This window comes from Euleptes europaea, chromosome 14, assembly GCF_029931775.1.
Source record: "Euleptes europaea isolate rEulEur1 chromosome 14, rEulEur1.hap1, whole genome shotgun sequence".
NCBI lineage: Eukaryota > Metazoa > Chordata > Lepidosauria > Squamata > Sphaerodactylidae > Euleptes > Euleptes europaea.
Window position 1 is genome coordinate 1922257 of NC_079325.1, and position 21249 is coordinate 1943505.

The 21249-nt window shown below is 46.4% G+C and overlaps 1 protein-coding gene and 1 non-coding gene across 2 annotated transcripts in view; one reads left to right on the forward strand and one right to left on the reverse strand.

The window, feature by feature from the left end:
• The window catches only part of CADM1 (cell adhesion molecule 1), a 304386-nt gene that overhangs the window by 166933 nt on the left and 116204 nt on the right, over positions 1-21249 (forward strand). The window lies entirely within an intron of this gene.
• Positions 11280-11351, reverse strand: TRNAD-GUC (transfer RNA aspartic acid (anticodon GUC)). Its single transcript has one exon. It is a non-coding gene; the product is annotated as a tRNA-Asp (tRNA).

The following is a 21249-nucleotide window of genomic DNA, read 5'->3' on the forward strand; positions in this document are numbered from 1 at the left end:
AGGTAGGCTCAAGAGCATGACCAACCCAAGGACCTCCAATGAGTTGTGTGGCTGAGTGCAGATTTTGGTCCTGGGCTCTTAGTTGAGCCCCAGCTATGCTTCTTGCTCAAACAAGTCAGGGGCCAAACAAAGGCAGGCTATTAAATGACCAGTTTCCTTCTGCTCTGGTCAGGAGTGGTGGGTACAAGGAGCACAGCTGGAGGGGAGCCTACAGTGCCCGGGGCAACATGGCATGCCTGTGCGAAAGAACATCTGGAAGCGAAACTGTGGAGTGGGGAAATCAGACACTTATTCATCATTCAATACCACTAAATGCTTTTAAGCTAGTGGTTCAAATGAATCATAAGCATGTGTCCACATTATTTTCCCCTTCAGCATTAACAAATATAGTAATTAATTGAAATGTGATGGTGGTGGAAAGCGCCATCAAGTCACGGCTGTCTTATGGCAACCCTACAGCGTTTTCAAGGCAAGAGATGAACAGAGGTGGTTTGCCATTGCCTGCCATGACCCTGGACTTCTTTGGTGGGCTCCTGTCCAAGTACTAACCAGGGCTGACTCTGCTTATCTTCTTGGGATCTGACAAGATTGGGCCATCCTGGGCCATCCAGGTCAGAGCATAACTGCAGTACACTGGATGCAGTTTATTTACTTGTTTGTTTGTTTAGACTTTTACCCCACACCTTTCCCAACCAGGCTGGGTTCAGGGCAGCTTCCAACAACGATAAATACCCAGTACTATTCATTACTATTCATTGGGGGAGGGGGAATGTCCATATAACATTTCAAACAAGTTTCATCATGTTGGTCATCTTCTTAAGCCTCACTGGATCAGACCGGTGGTCCATCTAGTCCAGCATCCTGTCTCATGCAGTGTTCAAGCCAGCTACTCTGGAGGGCCAACCACATTGGCTAGTGGGGAGGCATCACAAACTCCATAAGAACCAGGATTTGCTTTGTAGCAACCCAGCTGTTCACAACTCCTAACAGTTTTCTGAACATTGGGGCAGCCAATGACCTTTCAATCAGAATGCCATGCCATTGACTATCTTGCCGTAAACAAACAGGAATCTTCATCTCCCCACACACACATCCTGATTTTTGTTTTAATATATTATTTGACTACAATACGACTTCAATGAGAACTGGCTCTACAGCGTTCTTGATGGCAGAATGTTTCTACTGCAACTGATGCAGGGCTTTATTGCTCTGATCAGCTGGTGTTTATGAGATGGATAATGGCACCCATCTTTCATAGAATCATAGAGTTGGAAGGGACCACCAGGGTCATCAAGTCCAACCCCCTGCACAATTCAGGAAATTCACAACTACCTCTCCCCCCACCCTCAGTGACCCCTACTCCATGCCCAGAAGATGGCCAAGATGCCCTCCCTCTCATCATCTGCTTAAGGTCATAGAATCAGCATTGCTGACAGATGGCCATCTAACCTCTTCTTAATGACCTCCACGGAAGGAGAGCTTACCACCTCCCGAGGAAGTCTGTTCCACTGAGGAACCGCTCTAACTGTTAGAAAATTCTTCCTAATGTCTAGATGGGAACTCTTGATTTAATTCCAACCCGTTGGTTCTGGTCCGACCTTCTGGGGCAACAGAAAACAACTCAGCACCCTCCTCTATATGACAGCCCTTCAAGTACTTGAAGATGGTTATCATATCACCTCTCAGTCTTCTCCTCTTCAGGCTAAACATACCCAGCTCCTTCAACCTTTCCTCATAGGACTTGGTCTCCAGACCCCTCACCATCTTTGTTGCCCTCCTTTCTGCATTAGGCCCACAAGTTGGAATGCTGGTATTGCTGATGGATTGCCATCTGGCAGACATGAGGGGCAGGGGGTGGCAGTAGGCCAGAGAGATGTGAGCCCTCCTCATGGAATATTGTTGTGTCCCTGAACCAACATGGAGGCTAGGTGGTCACTGCAAACATCCTGCATTCTCAAATGGGCAGGAGAGGGGGCATCAGATGTTGGGACTGTGTCCCCTTTCCCGGCTGATCTGCAAAGACCCCTTCATCAGTCCAGTATTTTAGGTCTGTCCCTTCCATTCAGTGCCCACTCTAGAGGCCCAGGGGGTCCTCCTCCTTTTGATTTCTCCAGTTCTGCAGCTTCTCCTCTTTCCCAAATGTTGCTTCCTTAGTCTTGGTGGAGGCTCAAGCAATTGGTTTCTTGAGGAAAGGGGATTCTCTGGTGCCCAAGAACCATTTCTGCAAACTTGTGCAAGGTTTGTTGCATGGGTGTTGACTTCGGAGCGTGTTTGTTTTTTAGATGCCCTTCCCATGGCCCCTTCCATCCACCACAACAAAGGGATGAACGCTGGGGAAGGAGGCCTCTTTCTGTGCTTGTAGCTTAACTACTGTTCAAGTTACAAATCAACGATTTGTTGCCTCTGGAGGAGCTGCAGAAACCTGGATCAGATGGCACCAAGCTAAAAACGGTTCGCTCACGTGCCGGTGTGACCTTGGGCTCATGCTCTTAAGTTGCAGTGGCCTTTCTTGTCTCCTCTGGTGGCCTTTTGTAGTCCAAGAGCAAGCTATTCTTACGTCTTTTGACCCCGTTTTGTAATGCTCTTTTTGTCATGTGTGTGTGCGTTTCTCTTTCAGAAAAAAACTTATCCTTGAAGCATCAGTGAATCATTCTCACAGTCTATAGTTCTGGTGGCTTCCAGGCTTTGTGGCAATTGAAACAAAACAAAAGAGCCACCTGCCCCTTCCCCCCACCCCTTTGTATGCATGAAAAGTACAGTGGCTTTAGTTGAATTTGCTGCAGCTGGAAGCACTTTGGAAGGGGTACAGGGGTTTCTCTTGGAAAGGGTACAGGGGTTTCTCTCTGCAGTTTTGCCAACAGACTCTTCACTTTCTTTTGCTGGAGCATCGGATCAACGAGTCTTTTGGTTCTATAGGTGGCCATGAAATGGCAATTCTTTTCAGGAAGGGAGGCCGCAGGTGCACCCTCCTGATGCATCTGGGCTCCTGCTTCTTGGCCTATGGCTGCTCTCTTGTACTGGGTCTTAAACAGGGTTCCTTTTCTGTGCCAACACTGGAAGCTGCTTCGACTGCCGGGTGCTAGCAATGATATTTATTTATCCACCTTGAAGCTTTTTGAGAAAGGTGGACTGCCCGTGTTGTAAAATAAATAAATACAAATGTATTTTATGTGTCTCTCACTTACTGGCCAGTTGGCAGCCCCTGAGCTGGCTTGCCATTCTAAACTGTGTAAAGAAAATTAAAATTCATATTACAATAAAAATCCAGTTTAACAACGAACCCAATGTGGTAGCCAGCAAGCTAGGGTTGCCAGGTCCCTCTTCGCGATTGGTGGGAGGTTTTTGGGGTGGAGCCTGAGGAGGGCAGGGTTTTGGAAGGGGAGGGACTTCAATGACATAGAGTCTAATTGCCACAGTGGCCATTTTCTCCAGGTGAACTGATCTCTATCAGCTGGAGATTAGTTGTAATAGCAGGAGATCTCTAGCTAGTACCTGGAGGTTGGCAACCCTACACCAAGCTGAAACTTACCAGTCCATTTTAAAAGCAGCTGGGGGATAGAATAATAGTTTAAGGATTAAACACCTTCGTGGGGAAGGGAGAGCTTAAGAAGTTCTTGAGAACAGGAAAGGAACAGGCCAGATGCATCTCTCCCTAGCTAGAGCGTTGTACAGAGAACAGCTCCTCCATTGCATAGCCACCCTCTGGACCTCACATTTATTTTATTTTATTACATTTATACCTTGCTTTTATCCCAGCTGAGGCCGGGCCCGGAGTGACTTGCAACATTAAAATGTACAGTAAAATGATAAAAATATAATATATTCCAATAAAATCCCAATACTAAAACTAGTTGGCACCTCGCGGCAAGCCTGGGGAGGCAAGTCTAGATCCCACAGGGCCCTGGTCTCACTAGAGAGAGAGTTCCACCAGGCTGGGCCCAGGGCAGGAAAAGCACCAGTACCAAGGCCTTTGCAGAAGGTTTTATGGCCTAGGGCAGGGAGACTGTATTTATTTAACACATTTTTATGCCACTTTTCCACCTGATTCAGGTAGCAAGCATGAAAATGTGTGAACATTACAACAGCATTTAAAATAATATATCAAATAATTCAGTAACAACACATAAACATATAGCATCAAAACCAGGGAGGGGGGCCAATAACAGTTATTAGAGGCATGCCAAATGGGGGGGGAAAAGTCTGCACCTGCTGGCGGAAGACGCTAACAGAGGGAGGCAGACAAATCTCTCTGGGGAGGGAATTCCAAACTTTTGGTGCCAGGGTTCCTTTCTCAGGTTCCCACCTGTGTAGCCTCAGATGACAGTGGTACCAGAAGCAGGGCTTCCAAAAATGACCACTGTGAATGGATAGGTTCCTATGGAGAAGGTGGGGGCAGTCCCACAAATATTCCGGATCGCTTGGGGCTTTAAAGGTTAAAAACAGCCCTTTGGATTCCATCTCTGTGTGTATTTGCGAACATTGTATGGTGCCTTTCACTAAACAGCTTTTTGAGATAAGTTTAAACAACTATCAATCCCAAGGAACAATATGCTTCCCAGAACAAAAGTCAAACAAAAATGTGCCAAACTTGTATCCTCATAAGATGGCATCCAGAGCAGGGCCTCCCTGGCAGAACTGGGGTGGGGCGGGGGTGGGGGTTGCTTGTTTAAAATATTGTTATCCTTCTCCCTCTATGGAAAAGTTCCAGAGGTGAATTCCGAGGGGCTCCGTCCAGTAATAACCATCAAACTTCTCAGACATTAATAGACTGAGACACTTACTAAAAGCGAGCAGCATTTCATAAAGCAATTAAAGCAGTAAAAATACAGTTCCACCAGTAATACATTTAGAAATGTATTAACATTTCTTTGGTTAACATACTTTGGTTGGAGAGCATTAATCACTGCATTAAGGAGGGAGACAACATCTTGGGGAAAGGGTTGGGGGGAAAGGCAAGTCTTGGCCTCGTAAGTCTGCGCTAGGCACACATTTGTGAGCAGGGCATTCCACACCGGGTAAGCCCGTCCTGTGTGGTCACACATTTCACTGCAGACAAGTGTGGGTGCATGGAACAGTGTGCCTGTGGAAGAAGCTCTCCTTTGGTAGGTGGCTGCATAAAGGCAGTGCTAGTGACTGAAAAGCCACATAGGGCTTTACCGGAAGATCACCAGCATTTTAAACTGAGTCTCGGAGTGGACCAACAGACAAGCCAATTCTCTCAAAACCGATGAGATGCATTTCTTGTATGTGACCCATCCCCTTCAGCTGCATTTTTGACCAATTGCGACTTCTGAATAGCTTTCAGAGGCAACGCTGTGTACAATGCGTGACAGCTGTCTGACCTGGATAACTGCAGCTGTACAGCTGTAGCCAGATCTTACTTCTCAAGTAAAGGGCTGCTGCTATCCAACTGGCCAAAAATGGTCACGAGCGCTCTGAGCCACAGAGGGGTCCGGAGCAGCCACTTCTAGTCCTGCATTCGATGAGCTGCAAACCAGCTCCAGGTGCTCCAAACCAAGATTGTTTGGAGTGATGGAGGAGGTGATGTGAAAGGCTTCTGCCTGAGGCTCTGGAGAGCCTCTACCAGTCTGAGCAGACAATACATACCTTGATGGACCAATGGTCTGAATCAGTATAAGGCAGTTTCATGTGTATGTGTGACCAGTATAAGGCAGTTTCATGTGTATGTGTGACCTAGATCTGATGGAAAGGTGAAGTAGAGCTGGCCATCAGCAAACATAAGACACGGGCTTGCATCCGTGCACCAATGCTGCTTTCCTCATGTCCCACTTCATTCCTGTACCTCCTTCTGACCCCTGGAAAGATCACTCCTTGGGGTCACAAGGTTTGCCCAGAGGAACAGCCCTGGAGGGGGGTGCAAGGAGGAGGGGCAAGGGGGCGAGCCTGCTCTTTCTGCATCTTTCCTCAGCAGAACTCCGCCAAAGGCAAGAGGAAGGAGAGGATGATTTCACTCCCCCCTCCTTGCAGTGCCCCACCTGAATGGCTGTTCCTCTGTGCAGATCCCGCAACTCCAGACATGATCTTTCCAGGGGTCGGAGGATGCTTAAGGAATGCTGGGAAACTCCATGAGCTTTCCATGCATGGAAGTAGGATACAAGCCACTTACTCCATGTCCTCAAGTGATGCTCTGAAATTCCCTAGTAATGTATGCAATGGCATTCTCTCCCATAACTGCCAGTCGTTGACCTTGCTTTAGCGTTCTGGGCCAGCCCTACTTTCCAGATGTTTCTCCAAGACCAGCCCCACGTGGAGATCAGTGGTGGAGGTTGCCGTAGTGACCAGGTTGTGACGGAGGGGCGTGAACTTGAGCCGTGGATGCCGGGTCTGGAAGAAAATGGATCTCTCTCTCTCTGCAGCGTCAAAACATCTCACCTGGTGCCAGTGACATCAGAGCAGCTCAGCCATTGGTGCAGAGAGGAAACGGGCAAGGGGGCACAGGGATTGCTGGACGGTTATGTCAGCCTGCTGTACTGGGAGCCTTTAGCTAGCTGGTCAGTGTGGCAAGGCATTTCTTGGGGTGTTTCTTCTGTTAATGTGTGAATTTGTCCATTGGGGGTGCATTGGGGTTCAAAGTCAGACAAGAAGGCCCGTCTTCTGACCTTGAAGCCCCGTGTCATCCTCTCGGAAAAGTCTGGGCAGTGTTCCTTGCATTTTACATGAGCTACGAATGAGCCAAATGGAGAAAAAGGGAAGTTCGCTGTCAGTGTTGCCTCACTTCCTTGCAAAGGGCCCTTGTCTTCCAGCTGCAGCAGGCTTCAGCGTTTGTTTTTTGGGGGAAAGCCAGTGCTGGGTTGCCAGTGCTATTGTGGCCTTTGGCACTGCAGAAGCCCTCTGCCTTTTGGCTTCCTTGGAATTTACAAAGGCTCGGCCTGCGTGTTTCAGAAATGAATCATGCTCTCGGATCCTTCCTTCTGGCTCTGACTTGGTGCTCTAATGATAATAGAAGTGTGTGTGTGTGTTTCCCTCTTTTCCTCCCATTGATCAGCAAAATCCCAAGTGCGCGTGGATCCTGGACTGTACAGGAGACTTTCAGTCCACACTTTGGAAGCCTGACTTGCTTAAGATTCTGTTGACGTTAAAGCACCCAGATGCTTCCGACAAGGGCAGAAGTTCTTGAATGCCAAAAATGGTAATAAAGGTGAAGGTAGTCCCCTGTGCAAGCACCAGGTCATTACTGACGTCACATCACGACGTTTACTGGGCAGACTGTGTTTACGGGGTGGTTTGCCATTGCCTTCCCCAGTTGTCTACACTTAACCCACAGCAACCTGGGTGCTCATTTTACCTACCTCGGAAGGATGGGAAGGGCCATGACTCAGTGGTAGAGCATCTGGTTGGGATGCGGAAGGTCCCAAGTTCAATCCCCGGCATCTCCAGTTAAAGGGACTAGGCACGGAGGTGCTGTGAAAGACCTCCGCCTGAGATCCTGGAGAGCCGCTGCCGGTCTGAGTAGACAAGACTGACTTGGATGGACCGAGGGGGGGGGGGTCTGATTCAGTAGAAGGCACCTTCATGTGTTCATGTGAACGCTGAGTCAACCATAATCCAGCTACGTGAACCGAATTCCGTCGGGATCAAACTCAGGTCGTGAGCAGAGCTTGGACTGCAGTGCTGCAGCCAACCACTCTGTGCCACAGGGCTCCTTAAATGGTAATAATAATAAAAAATGGTAATAACATGTCCTAAAATTTAAACCCAGTACCCCAGGAACGAGAGAGAAGCCTTTCAGCTGGCTGAATGCATTGCTCTAAAGCAGCTTTTGAATTCAGAGAATGAGCTGCTGTGAAATGTTGTGTGGCCAGGGAAGTGAGGCTGTGTGAGATGCATCACCAGGTATTAACGGAAGGTTGTCTGCAAAGTTTCTTTGGTTCTTTTCTTTTGTGTGGAAACTTCAAGGAATCAAATGCGGCCTCCTTTCTTTCCTCCATGCTGGAAATTCATCCTCCAGATGTCTGCTTTGCTGTTCCTGCCAGTGTCGGCTTCTGTGACAGCTTTTGTGCAGTAATTCCTGATGGAATTAGCAGTGTATTTCTGAAACGGCTGCCTTTCTTTTCCCCAAATCAAACAGCAGTTAAGAAAATGCAGGGAGGAAAAGTGTGTGATCACCCTGCCGATTTGTTGGAGGCACCCCAGTTTAAGAGGGTTTTCAGTGGGGTTGGGTGTACGTCCTTGTTTTTCTCTTTCTCTGTGCTGAATCAAAAGTAGCCAAGACTCTGTGTCCAGGAAACTTTTTTTTTTTAATGCATGCACCAAATAATGAATGCCGTCCTCTCAATCTGCATGTGCCTGCACAAATCAATAGAAGGAGAGAATGTTGAGTGTGTTGAAATGAGTTTGATTGTCTTGCTTAATATATACCCTTTAAGTCTTTCTAATGCAACAGCATGATGCTAACTTCCTTTGACATTCTAACTGTGCATTACTCACTACATCAATCGATCATAGCTCTGCCCCGCACGGAGTATTGATGGACAACTTAAATACTTCTTGTTTTTAAAAAAAGTGAAGCCTGGGTAATTAAGCCATGTGCTCTGCAAGTTGGAGGTTGTGTGTCTTTCATAGAGGACCAATAATGAATAAAAAGTGCATTAACTAAATTAAACTTGTGCATGCCTCTAGCTCTCTAGCGATGGGCTTAGCTTTATGAATTTCATTAAGGGGAGGACGGTTCTGTTAATCAAAGGGCTGTAGCAGGGAATGTCCGCGGATTTTAAGAGGCTGCTCCACTTGACAGCCCGTGCTAGAGAGGAAGGGCAAAATTATTGTGCCTGATGGAGCCACACGGCTGACGGCCTGTCTCTCTTCTCATGGGCGTCAGCAGAGGCAGAACGTCTCCAGATACACTGAAGTCCCAAGAAGAAGAAAATCTGGGAGGGGGAAGGGGAGAGATCATAGGAAAAGTTGGGGAAATAGTTTCAGAGGGTAGCCGTGTTGGTCTGCAGTAGAACAGCCAGATTTGAGTCCAGTAGCACTTTAGCGATTTTCAGGGCAAAAGCTTTTGAGAGCCAATCTGACAAAGGTAGCATTGACTCTTGCAAGCTTATACCTCGAAACACTTGTTGGTCTCTGAGGTGCTACTGGACTCAAATCTAGGGGGGGAAACATAGTTTATGAAACAGAGTAATTTGAAAACATAGTATATCTAATGTGCAACTTAGGGAGCATTTAAAAATGTACTCTTGGGTGTATTTCTGAATTTGAAAATTACAAATTCCTTAGTTTTATTTGAATGTGCTTGGATTGTTGCATCTTAAGGTATTAAAGTATTTTTTAACCAGTTGGGAAACGGGTGTATGTGGGGAATAAAATGTAGGTTGAAAATGGAAATCAGTACTGTAGTCAACCCATGATGGGTTTTATTATTCAGGCTTAGACAGTCTGTGTGCCCTGACCTGGATGGCCCAGGCTAGCCTGATCTTGCCAGATTTTGGACATTTAGCAGAGTCGGCCATGATTAGTGCTTGGATGGGAGACTACCAAGTAAGTCCAGGGTTGCTATGCAGAGGCAGGCAATGGCAAACCACCTCTGAATGCCTCTTGTCTTTAACTGGATGGCCCAAGCTGGCCCAATCTTATCAGAACTCAGAAGCTAAGCAGTGTTGTGCCTTGTTATTACTTGAATGGGAGACCACCACCAAAGTCCAGGTTTGCTATTCAGAGGCAAGCAGTGGCAAACCCCATCTGTTCATCTCTTGCCTTGAAAACCCTACTTGTAGTTGACAGCACTTTCCACTCCCAGACTTCTGTGTGCAGAAACTGGAGGAACTCTCGTGTTTAGCAGAGAGCTCAGGAAATAAGTATTTTCATAATGTAATTATGAGATGGTGATAAATCTGAATGTTAGATTTATTAAATGGTCTTTATTAACTGGTGCTAAAGAGCCTGATCCTGTTGAGTTTGTTGGGACTTACTGTGGAGTAAGCACACAGTGGGGTACAGGGAAGGTGCCATATAACTCATTTTCTCTATAGTTTTTGTCCTGGCCCTATGTTTATATACCATAATTGATCTCAATAAACTGCATAGGCTTGAAATGGTGGTTTGGCTAAGGCTGAGCAAGAAGGCTTCTGTCTGATTCTGAACTTTACATTTCCTGGGTTTAACAAGGAAGGGTTGAATGAATTAAAAGTTCGTCTTTTACAGGTTCTTGTGTGTGTGTGTGTGTGTGTGTGGTTCTAAACATGACATGGTTTGCTTGACTAGAGACTGAAGAGGTTGTCACCTGAGGCAGGTGAGGTGAATGTAGGAAAGGGCATCCGTGGCTATGTTGTGTGAAGACCTGGCTGGGTGTCCACCGTGCAGGAGCTTGCTGGACAATTCCTGCAGAAGATATTCCTCAGGGTTTGGAAGCAGTTTTCCTACTCTGTTCTAAGAGCAATTCCTAATCCAATCATGTCTGGCCATAAGGCTATCATGGCTGCTTCTGGATTTTCGGTCTAAGTTTTGAAGCAGCATGAATTTTTTTAAAAGGAGTTCAGATTGTTCTGAAAGTTGTGTGTGCGTTTGTGTATGTGTTAAACACCCACAGTTTCCAACTTTCCCACATGAAAAATAGGGAGTAAATTCTTGAAAAGTACATTGTTTCCTCATTTTTCTGTTTTCTCCATCTCCCAATATGTGTTTCATACTGTTTTAAATATGCAAAAAAAGGCCATGTTCCAGAATCTTGAGTGTGATCCGTCCCAACATGGCTAGATGATGATTGGCATACTTGATGGGATCTCAGTGACGCTGACCACTTAGATTTTTAACTGTTTGCTTGCAGAACATATTTTATTAATCTTTCACATTTCAAAAAAATCTTTTAATCACATTTTTCAGGGGTCTTAGGACAGCACATGTGGCCCCCTCCCCATTTTATCTTCTCATCAACCCTGGGAGATAGGTTAGGCTCAGCAACCGGCCCAAGATAACCCAATGAGTAGGGGATTACTGGGGTTTTCCCACCCAACTTTGGCACTTCAACCACAGCATGTTTGTTTTATTTATTTTATACCTTGTGTTTCTCGCTGAGACGCAAGGAGGATTACACTGCACCACGCTTGCTGTCATGTAGACCTTTAAAATGCATTCCCCCCAAAAAACACCACCCTCCTTCCAAATCCTAGCTTTTCACATGAACACATGAGGCTGCCTTATGCTGAATCAGACCCTCAGTCCATCAAAGTCAGTATTGTTTTCTCAGACCGGCAGCGGCTCTCCAGGGTCTCAGGCAGAGAGGGGTCTTTCACATCACCTACTTGCCTAGTCCTTTTAACTGGAGATGCCGGGGATTGAACCCGGGACCTTCAGCATGACAAGCAGAGGCTCTACCACTGAGCCACGCCCCCTCCCCTCCCCTTTTCGCACTGGATTCAAGCACAGCCTTTGCTTCCCACTCCTGATGCAGTCATTTGAGGAGAGTTTCAGAGGGCACCTGTGTTGGTCTGCAATGGAACAGCTGGATTTGAGACCTTAGAGATCAACAGGATTTCTGGGTGATCAGTTTCAAGAGTCAAAGCTCTCTTCGCCAGGAGTTTGGTTGTTGGAGTTACTGAGTGGCCTTTAATGGTTGCCTCCTCTCAGGAGTTTTTGCATCCTCTAGGTCTGACAGCGCATCTCTTGGTAACTCTAAAGCAGTGGTTCCCAACCTTTTTTTGACCAGGGACCACTAGGACTTTTTTGTTCGGTGCAGGGACCCCAAGATTCAAAATAAAAATTCTGAGAATTTGAAAATAAACTTTAATCATAACTGTTAGTTAAACAGAATACAGAATACAGAACCTTTATTGGCATTTACAGTAACAAAACAAACAGGTAAAACAGCTAGATATGGATCGTGTTAGTTAAACATTAAACTTAGAATAATATTTGAATATATATATTTTATAATAGAGAACTTTTAATTGAAAATATTAATTTATTATGGGTTTATAACTTTGTTTCGTGGACCTTAATTTAGTTCTCGCGGACCCCTGGGGGTCCACGGACCCCTGGTTGGGAACCAGTGCTCTAAAGTGTGCCTCCGCCATTTCCCTTACGGACTTTGTGGGAGGCAATCTGCCTGCCTCACACTGTTCCCGGCCGAAGAATGGCTTCTGTCACCTGTGGAAACTGGCACCGCTCAGACCCACGCTCCTGGTCTCCCCTTGGCTGAGCCTTCGCCGCCACAGATGTGGACGGGGGCTGTTTGTTTGCACCCTGGTGAGCCCTTTGCTAGAAGAAACCTGCTGCCAAATTAGCGTTTACATTGCATGTTTTCAGTCCAAGCATTTTGATCCTTGTTTCTGCAAGATAATCCTAAGAAGTTCTTACTCTGAGAATAGAAGACTGTGATGGATTTAATTCATAAAGGGAAGCTGCCGCGAGGAATGTAAATGTAAGAGTCTGATAAGGTAGGATTTCCTAGTTGCTATGGTAACCTGTGGGTCATGAGCCTGAGAAAATAGAGTGAGTCCTAAAGAAGCTGAGATGATTATAAAATTTAACTGTCATTCTTCATTTAGAGTTGATGGCAAACATTATTTGTTTAAGTTTATCTGCCAGCAGGCAACGATCCCATTCCTTTTCTTCAGGTTGGGGACTTGGATCTCTGAGCTGGACATGTCGGACACGAAGTGAGCCCTGTGTGCATTATTCCAAGCAGGCGGTTTCCACCGCGTCTCCCAGGAGACTTGGTCCTTGGCCTGTAGAAACCAGCTTCTTCTTCTCCTGAACCCGCTGGGAAAGCCCACGTGGTACATCTGTGCCACAAAACGCTTCCTTCCCCTACCCTACCCATGTATTGTAATGGAGGCACAACATTGTGCATTCTTTTCCCCCAATAGAGCTTTATGCAAGAAAGAGGAGGAGGAAATTTACCAGCCTAGTTATCTGTGATGGGATCTGTGCCGGCAGCGACAGACCAAGAAAGGGATCTTGGGGTGGTAGTGGATAGCTCAATGAAGATGTCAACCCAGTGTGCGGCTGCTGTAAAAAAGGCAAATTCCATGCTGGCCATAATTAGACGAGGAATAGAGAATAAAACTGCTGATATCATACTGCCCTTGTACAAATCTATGGTGAGACCACACTTGGAATACTGTGTACAGTTCTGGTCACCACACCTAAAAAAGGATATTACAGAGCTTGAGAAGGTGCAGAAAAGAGCAACCAAAATGATTAAGGGACTAGAGTAACTGTCCTATGGGGAGTGGTTAAGACGCTTAGGGCTGTTTAGCTTAGAAAGAAGGTGGTTAAGGGGAGACATGATAGAGGTCTATAAACTTACTCATGGTATGGAGAGAGTGGGCAGGGAAAAGATTGTCTCCCTTTCTCATAATACTAGAACACGGTCATCTGCTGAAGCTGGAAGGTGAGAGATTCAAAACAGATAAAAGGAAGTATTTCTTCACACAACACATAGTTCAGTTGTGGAACTCCCTGCCCCAGGATGTGGTGACGGCTGCCAACTTGGAAGGCTTGAAGAGGGGAGTGGACATGTTCATGGAGGAGAGGGCTAGCCATGGCTACTAGACAAAATGGCTACTAGTCATGATGCGGACCTATTCTCTCCAGCATCAAAGGAGCATGCCTATTATGTTAGGTGCCGTGGAACACAGGCAGGATGCTGCTGCTGCAGTCGTCTTGTTTGGGGGCTTCCTAGAGGCACCTGGTCGGTCGCTGTGTGAACAGACTGCTGGACTTGATGGACCTTGGTCTGATCCAGCAGGGCTTTTCTTATGTGCTGCACATGTGTACTTGCTTGGCTTTACTTCCCCGAGAAGGCAGGCCATGGATGCTCGCTCTTCAGGGTTCACAAGGACACATGAAGCTGCCTTATAGCGAACTGGACGACTGGCCCATCAGAGGCAGTCTCATCTATTCAGATTGGCAGCGGCTTTCCAGGCTTCCTAGTGGAGGTCTTTCACATTCCCATCTACCCGATTTTTTTAACTAGGGATGCCCGGAATTGAACCTGGGACTTTCTGCACACCAAGCAGGTGCTCTTCCACTGAGCCACAGCCCCTCCCCGAGGTTCCCTTTGCTGAGATGGATCAGCAGCAGCATCTGTGTGTTATATGCAGGCCCACCCTGAATGATCAGATCCAACCAGTGAAGATGCAGTGCTCTCTGTGTTGCCCTGTGGGATGGCTGCCTGCCTCAGAAGAGTGAGTTGGAGGTATATGGATGTGGGGTTGCTCTCAGGGCCCCTGCCGTCCTGGATTCAAGTCTGAGCCGTGCTGTGCTCACATTGTGTTGCCTTGGCTAAGGCTCTCTGGGCATTGAAGCAAGACTTCCCTTCGCAGGTTCTTTCTTAATAAAGCTTGTGGTTTTTAAATGTATAGCTCTAGCTTACATGGCATATCCCCTTAATTAATTTGGGACTGAGTCACACTCATGAAGTCGTATTGGCTAACAAACAATCCTGAAAGTGTCTCAGTTTTAAAAGAAGCTGCTTGTGGAGTACAAGAGTATCTGATTAGGGCTGGGGAGACCCAGTTTCGTGTTGCAGCTCTGGGTACCCAAATGTTGGGCGGAGAAAGGTAAAATAATGTTATGTTGAAATATATTTATTTTAGGGCGCTTATATCAGGGTTAAAAACATTTAAAATGGTAAAACAAAGCACAATAGCAACTATTAAGGTTGTTAAACTAAAGCCACACACCATACATGTTTCAGACATCAGTGGTCAGATACAATCCCATATAATGCACACACAAACAATATACAAATGTATCACAATATATAAAGAGAATTAAAAAAAACCCACTTATGACTGTAGGGGTGTCTGAAAAGAATAAAAGATAATGGCTAGTTGTAGTTCTGCCATGAAAGCTGCGAATGACTTTGGGCCAATTATGCATTTAACAATGATTTATCCAGGCCAATCTTGTCTACTCTGACTGGCAGCAGCTCTCCAGGGTAGCAGGCAGAGGATTTGAACATCGCCTACTGCTAGAGATGTGAAGGCCTGGATTAAAACTAGGAATTGGGGGGGGGGTTTCCTTCTGAGGACTTTTTTTGCATTTTTTTCCACAGAAAAATTGGAGAACTTCGGGAAACACTAAAAAGTCATCTGAAATAGTTTGTCTTAAAATGAATAAAATGATTTTTTAAGGGTTTTTTCCCCCCACACACAAAATATATAGCATGTAAAAATCTGTGTGTGGGGAGGAATGGGAGATTTTCAGGAGCACTGCTTTCAAAACACATGTTTAACCAAGGAGATATCAGGTCTCCCTTACCAGCCCATCTCTTATCCTAGCCTACCTGTTTTGGGAACGAAACAGAGGACTGCGTCAATTGCTCCATGCTCCATAGAGGAAAAGATGAAAAAGGCCATAGGCAGTGTAAGCATTTATCAAACTAGTAAAAATGGACACTAGTCATGATGCATCCCTATTCTCTCCAGGATCAGATGAGCATGCCTAAAGGCACCCGGTTAGCCGCTGTGTGAACAGACTGCTGGACTTGATGGACCTGGGTCTGATCCAGCAGGACTTGTCTTGTGTTCTTATGGATACTGGTCATGATGCATGCCTATTCTCTCCAGGATCAGAGGAGCATGCCTATTCTATTAGGTACTGTGGAACACAGGCAGGATAATGCTGCTGCACTCATCTTGTTAGTGGCTTCCTAGAGGCACCTGGTTGGCCCATTGTTTGAACAGACTGCTGGACTTGATGGGCCTGGGTCTGATCCAGCAGGGCCTTTCTTATGTTCTTAAACCTGCTGTCAGATAGAGAGGATGTTAATGGCCTGAACATGTGATCCACCTTTTCTAGAGGAGTTTGCTTCTTCCTGCGGCCTGGCCTGTTGTGGCCGTTGTCTTCTGGAGTGACTCTTTCTCAGGCACGGTCCTCTCGTATCACATTGGGTTATCCTGAATGTTCTCAGCACACCTGAATTCTGAATGTTTACCAGACAGGTGCACACTATTATAATAGATGTCACTGGTATCTTTGTGTGTGTGTGTGTGTGTGTGTGTAGTGTATGTGTATAATTTCAGCGCAAAAGCTTGCAATGCCAAGCCTAGTCAATTCAAACCAATTTAAAGTGGTCTTGCAGGGGAGGGGTGAACGAAGACTCTGTTAACACTCATATTTACTTTAAAAATCCCAAGATTGAGACTCTCTGCCTCAGCGGCATTTGCACAGTATGCATAGCAAGGGGTTTGAGTGTGGGGTTGCCCATTTAAATCATTCTGCATGTTCCGCTATTTATAGGTTTGCATTTAAGTTGAGGGAAATGAAAACTGTTACATTCGCCGGCAAAAATGCTCTTAAACGAGCTAATCTGAAATCCCCGTTTTCAATCAGAGGGGAATTATGACTGGTTTTATAGAGCAGATTACTCCCTGACACGTCTCCTTTTTGTCTGATTTAGTTTCCCTAACTGCGCTCCGTAAGTGTTTAAATATTAAGCCAAATGTTATTTCCTTCCATGGTTGGTAAAACATTTCCAAATCAAGGCAGAGGATTTCCGTTCCCATCTCCATATGAATGAGGCTCCGGGCTGGAGGAAGCCGGTTGGCCTCTCCGGTGCTCTCGCTCACCTCGATTAGGGAGGCTGATTGGAAGGGTTATAGCGATTTCCCAAGGCTGTCTTGCGCTTTACATCTGCTCCTTGAGACGGTGGCAGGCAGCCCGACCCAAGAAGGAAAGAGGTCGAGCTGCAGAAGCATGCCAGAGTGCGATCCCGAATTGGCAAATAATGCAGCCGTGGAGTGAGACGCATGGATGCTTCCGTCGCAAACCACTCGAGCTTTCCGTTAAACAAAACACCACGAGTGATTACCAGGCGTGACATCTCAGGGCTTCGATATTCATTTATTCAGAATCTTCCTTCGCTGAGTTCGGTCCTTACATCCAGTTTTGGAAGTTTCCAGCTGGTAACTCTCTCTAAACTCTCTCCATCTCGGTTCTGTTATCAGTGTCGTGACAGATTATGCAGGTTTGTGGGGTGGATGGGGGTGGCTCGTGGCAGTGTCTGAAAGACGCAGAAATAGGCGGTATTTCCTCACCACAGTCACCGGACTGTCTGCTCTGTAGATTCTGCCCAGTAGCTCACTGTGAAGTTCCACAATGTCAAAACTGAGAAGTTCCAGAATTTAAAATGCAAGGATTGTTTGATGGACTAAGGGTCTGATTCAGTAGGAGGCAGCTTCATGTGTTCATGTGAGAGACTTCAATGCCATAGACTCCAATTGCCAAAGTGGCCCTTTTCTCCAGGTGAACTGATCTCTTTTGGCTGGAGATCAGTTGTAATAGCAGGAGGTCTCCAGCTAGTACCTGGAGGTTGGCAGCCCTAGTTAAGATTGTGATCCAAGGTTGCCCTTGCCATCTGGTGGGAGGGGTAGTGGTGAACAGAGAGGCAAGGTTTTGGATGTGTGTGTGGGGGGGTGGGCTTTGAAGGTTGACTGTCCTCTCCTCGCAGGTGTGCTTGCTGCCTAGCCTGTGAAGTGTTGGGTGCCAGGTGAAAAATCCCTTGCCGTTGCATTTATGATGTAGCGTTGGCATGTCCTGCTCTGTTATTTTTACTGACGGCTGCTAAATTTGTTTTAAAATAGGTTTGTGTTAGTGAAAGTGATGAGTTCACCTGCTTGGCTGTGCAGTTCAAATCAAAACCGAAGGTAAAATTCTGATTTACGGGTCTCCTCTCACGGAGTGGAAGGGATATTGTAATCACCAATCTGATACTGAACTGGCAAGTAATAGAAGCCATGAGGGGGCTGCTTGACCTCCGTGAAGAGAGTTAAATTTTGTCGAAATAGAGGTGAGAAGACATCAGCATCCCCGATTCTTCTAGGCATGCCTGAATTTGTGTGTGTGTGGCCTTCAAGGTCTTTTTTTCCTTCTTAAATGTAAACAGTATGAGGAAAATACATGCTAAATGCCTTTAAAAGCTTACAAGTTTTATTCCAATTAAAAATAGTTTCTTCATCGACTGTTGAATATAACATTTAAATCACACTCTCTCTCTCTCTCTCTCTTTTTTTTTTTTACTAATCAAGTATTTCAGCTCAAATATTTGTTGTTACTTGGACATAAAATTAAGGTGGGGGTACTTTTAGAACATGCATGTGAATTTCCTGCATTGTTCAGGGGGTTAGACTAGATGACCCTGGTGGTCCCTTCCAACTCTATGATTCTATGATCGTGCTGTATCTGGGTCGTTGATTCTCATTTTTTTTCTAGAAACCCCCGCATCACTGGGCACAGATTGGAGTTCTGCTTGGTCTTACCTTCAAAGCACTGAAAGGCCTTAAGGGTCTCGGAGGAATGGGATCTGTGATGATTTGAGTGCCTTTTAACCCTCCCGTCCTGTGATTCCAGCAGTTCTAAATTGCTCACATTTGATGAAGTAGGATCAGTGGCAGCTTCTAGTAGAATAAAGACACCTGTTTGGGACAAAATTACGGGCAGGTTTGCTTAATGTTGAGAAGAGGAGAGAAAGTTGCCTTTTCCTTAAAGGTACCAAGATGAGCCGTTGAGCTAATTAAATTAGGGCGAGGGGGAGGCGGGTTTTTCTCATTAACCTTCTTCCAATGTGAGCTGTGGGGGCCCCGGCCGTGTCTGTTTTGCGTTTAGCATTCAGAGGCAGTCTGCCCTGACAGCAATCAAGTACGATCTTATTTTCTTCTCCCCCTGAAGATCTCAAGCACCGTGCCGTAGTCGCACGTGCCTGGAAGTCCAGGCCAGGAATAGCTGCTCTCCCTAAGCCTGACAGCTACATCCTGTCGGCTTCTTCCAGCACATACAGCCTGTGCTACGTGGCCAGGAGAGCTGGCAACTGCCGTGTGCTGTAGGGCATCAAACAGATCAACACGCCCCCCCCAAAAAGAAGAAGAATATTACCAAGCTACAGGTACCGAGAGTGAAATTTATGGTAATGTGTGTGGCACAGAGAGAGCTGGGAAACCACACCAAGCTTCTTTTGATTTGGGTTTGGTTAGTGGTGCCGTTTGTAAACTGATGTGTAAAAGGATCAAGTGCGCTGGAGCGATGGATCTCCTTGGCCGTCGCTCCCCCCCCCCCATCAACTATTCATGAGCAGATGGAGCTAAATTTGTCCACGAGATGAGGTGACTTGTGGACTCCAGAAGGAAAGTTTTTGGTCAAGAGGGGGCCCATCTGTCTTTGAAGCAGTAATTAAGCAAGGCGGTCACCTTTTTCCCAAAGCGCCGAGGCAGATTTGGCGGTGGGGGGGGTGATAAACAGGAGAACAACAATCCTGTATCTTCCCTCTTTCAAGAGCAAGTGGTGAATCACAGATGCTCTGGTGCGTGCACATGTGGCCATGCTTGGTAATGTTACTCCACTGTTTGTACCATGTTTACCTCCTTACACTGGAAGACTCTAGGCACTGTTTTCTGGGAGATGCAGCCCTGAACATTTGGGTGATTTCGGTAGGGAGAGAGGTGTTGAATGCATTTTGCAGTACCTCTGAACAGAGTTTTGGATGAGGGACACAATTGCAAACAGACAGGGCTTGCAGAGATAGTTGCTCCTCTAGAGTTAGCTCTGGAGCCAGGTCACAGCCCAGACACTTCCTTTCTCTGTTATCATTGTGCTGGGAAGAAGAAGAACAGTTGGTTTTTATATGCCAATTTTCTCTACCTTTTAAGGAGAATCAAACCGGCTTACAATCTCCTTCTCTTCCTCTCCCCACAACAGGCACCCTGTGAGGTAGGTGGGGCAGAGAGAGCTCTAAGAAAGCTGTGACTAGCCCAAGGTCACCCAGATGGCTTCATGTGTAGAAGCAAGAAAACCAACCTGGTTCTCCAGGTTAGAATCCACCTCTCTTAACCACTACACCACCCTTCCTTCTTGGGGTCCTTATCAGTCTCTCTTGCTTTGCCAGCCTTCTGTGTGTGGAAGACATAGTGGAGAGACTGAATGAGATGAATGTGCCAGATAAACCCTTGGGTTGTACATCTCATCATTCTAGCGCTTCGAGGAATGGAGGGATTGATTGGAGCAGAGAGGATTGTTCCCCCATCTGTGGGAAGGGGCCATGGCTCAGTGGTAGAGCATCTCCTTGACATGCAGAAAGCCCCAGGATCAATCCCTGGGATCTCCAGTTAAAGGGACTAGGCAAGTAGGTGATGTGAAAGACCTCTGCCTGAGACCATGGAGAGCCGCTGCCGGTCTGAGTAGACAGCACTGACTTTGATGGACCAAGGGTCTGATTCAGTATAAGGCAGCTTCATGTGTTCATCTCTTCCTTCTCTAGTGTTGTGGCTCCTTCCAGGTTGGTGGTGGAAACTGCCATCGAGTCACAATTGACTTATGACGACCCCATAGGGTTTGTAAGGTAAGAGATCAATAAAGGTGGTTGGCCATTGCCTGCCTCTGCGAAGCGACCCTGGACTTCCTTAATGGTCTCCCATCCAAGGACTAACCAGGGTTGACCCTGCTTAGCTTCTGAGATATGATGAGACTGGGCCAGCCTGAGCTAACCAGGTCATGGCCATCAAGTTGCAGCCGTCTCATGGTGACTCTGTAGGGTTTGCAAAGCAAGAGAGGAACAGAAATGGTTTGCCATTGCCTGCCTCTGAGTAGCAATCCTGGGCTTTCTTGGTGGTCTTCCCATCACAGTACAAACTAGGGCCGACCCTGCTTAGCTTCTGAAATATGACAAGATCGGGCTAGCCTGGGCCATCCCGATCAGGCCCCAACCAGGTTTAGGTGGTTCTTTGTGGCATGAACTTCCGCTGCAATCCATCCGTGAACTTTCAAGAAACCGAAAGACTTGCACACTTAACTGCTGGGGGGTGGGGGGGTGGGAAATGTATGGAATTTTCTGTGGACTATTTAGCTAGGATGCTGTGATGGTATTAAGCCTGCCTTTAATTTGGGGGGGGGGGGTTTCCTTCCATGATAGAGAGAGAAATCTGTTCTCTTTGTAAGTGAAAGGTCACGTTACTGAGAGCTTCAGGGAGCCTTTCTGAACAGTGAGCTCCCGTTTGCTGGGAATTAGAATGAGTCTATCTGATTTTCTTTCACTCGTGACCTTTAAAGATGCCGCTTTTAGATTGATAAGCAGGTTGATGCTTTTAGTAACCCAATCCAAAATTTGTTTCATATATTAGTCTTTTCCCCCCTCATCTTTCAAGCTCAGCTGATACTGCTTCCACAAAAGACTTTTCTGTCAAGGCTCTGGAGGAAAGAATGCAATGATTATATCTTATCTGTTGCACAAAAGGAAAATTTTGAAGTTACTTTAAGTTAAATTAGGGGTGTGGAGAATACGCATAGATCATT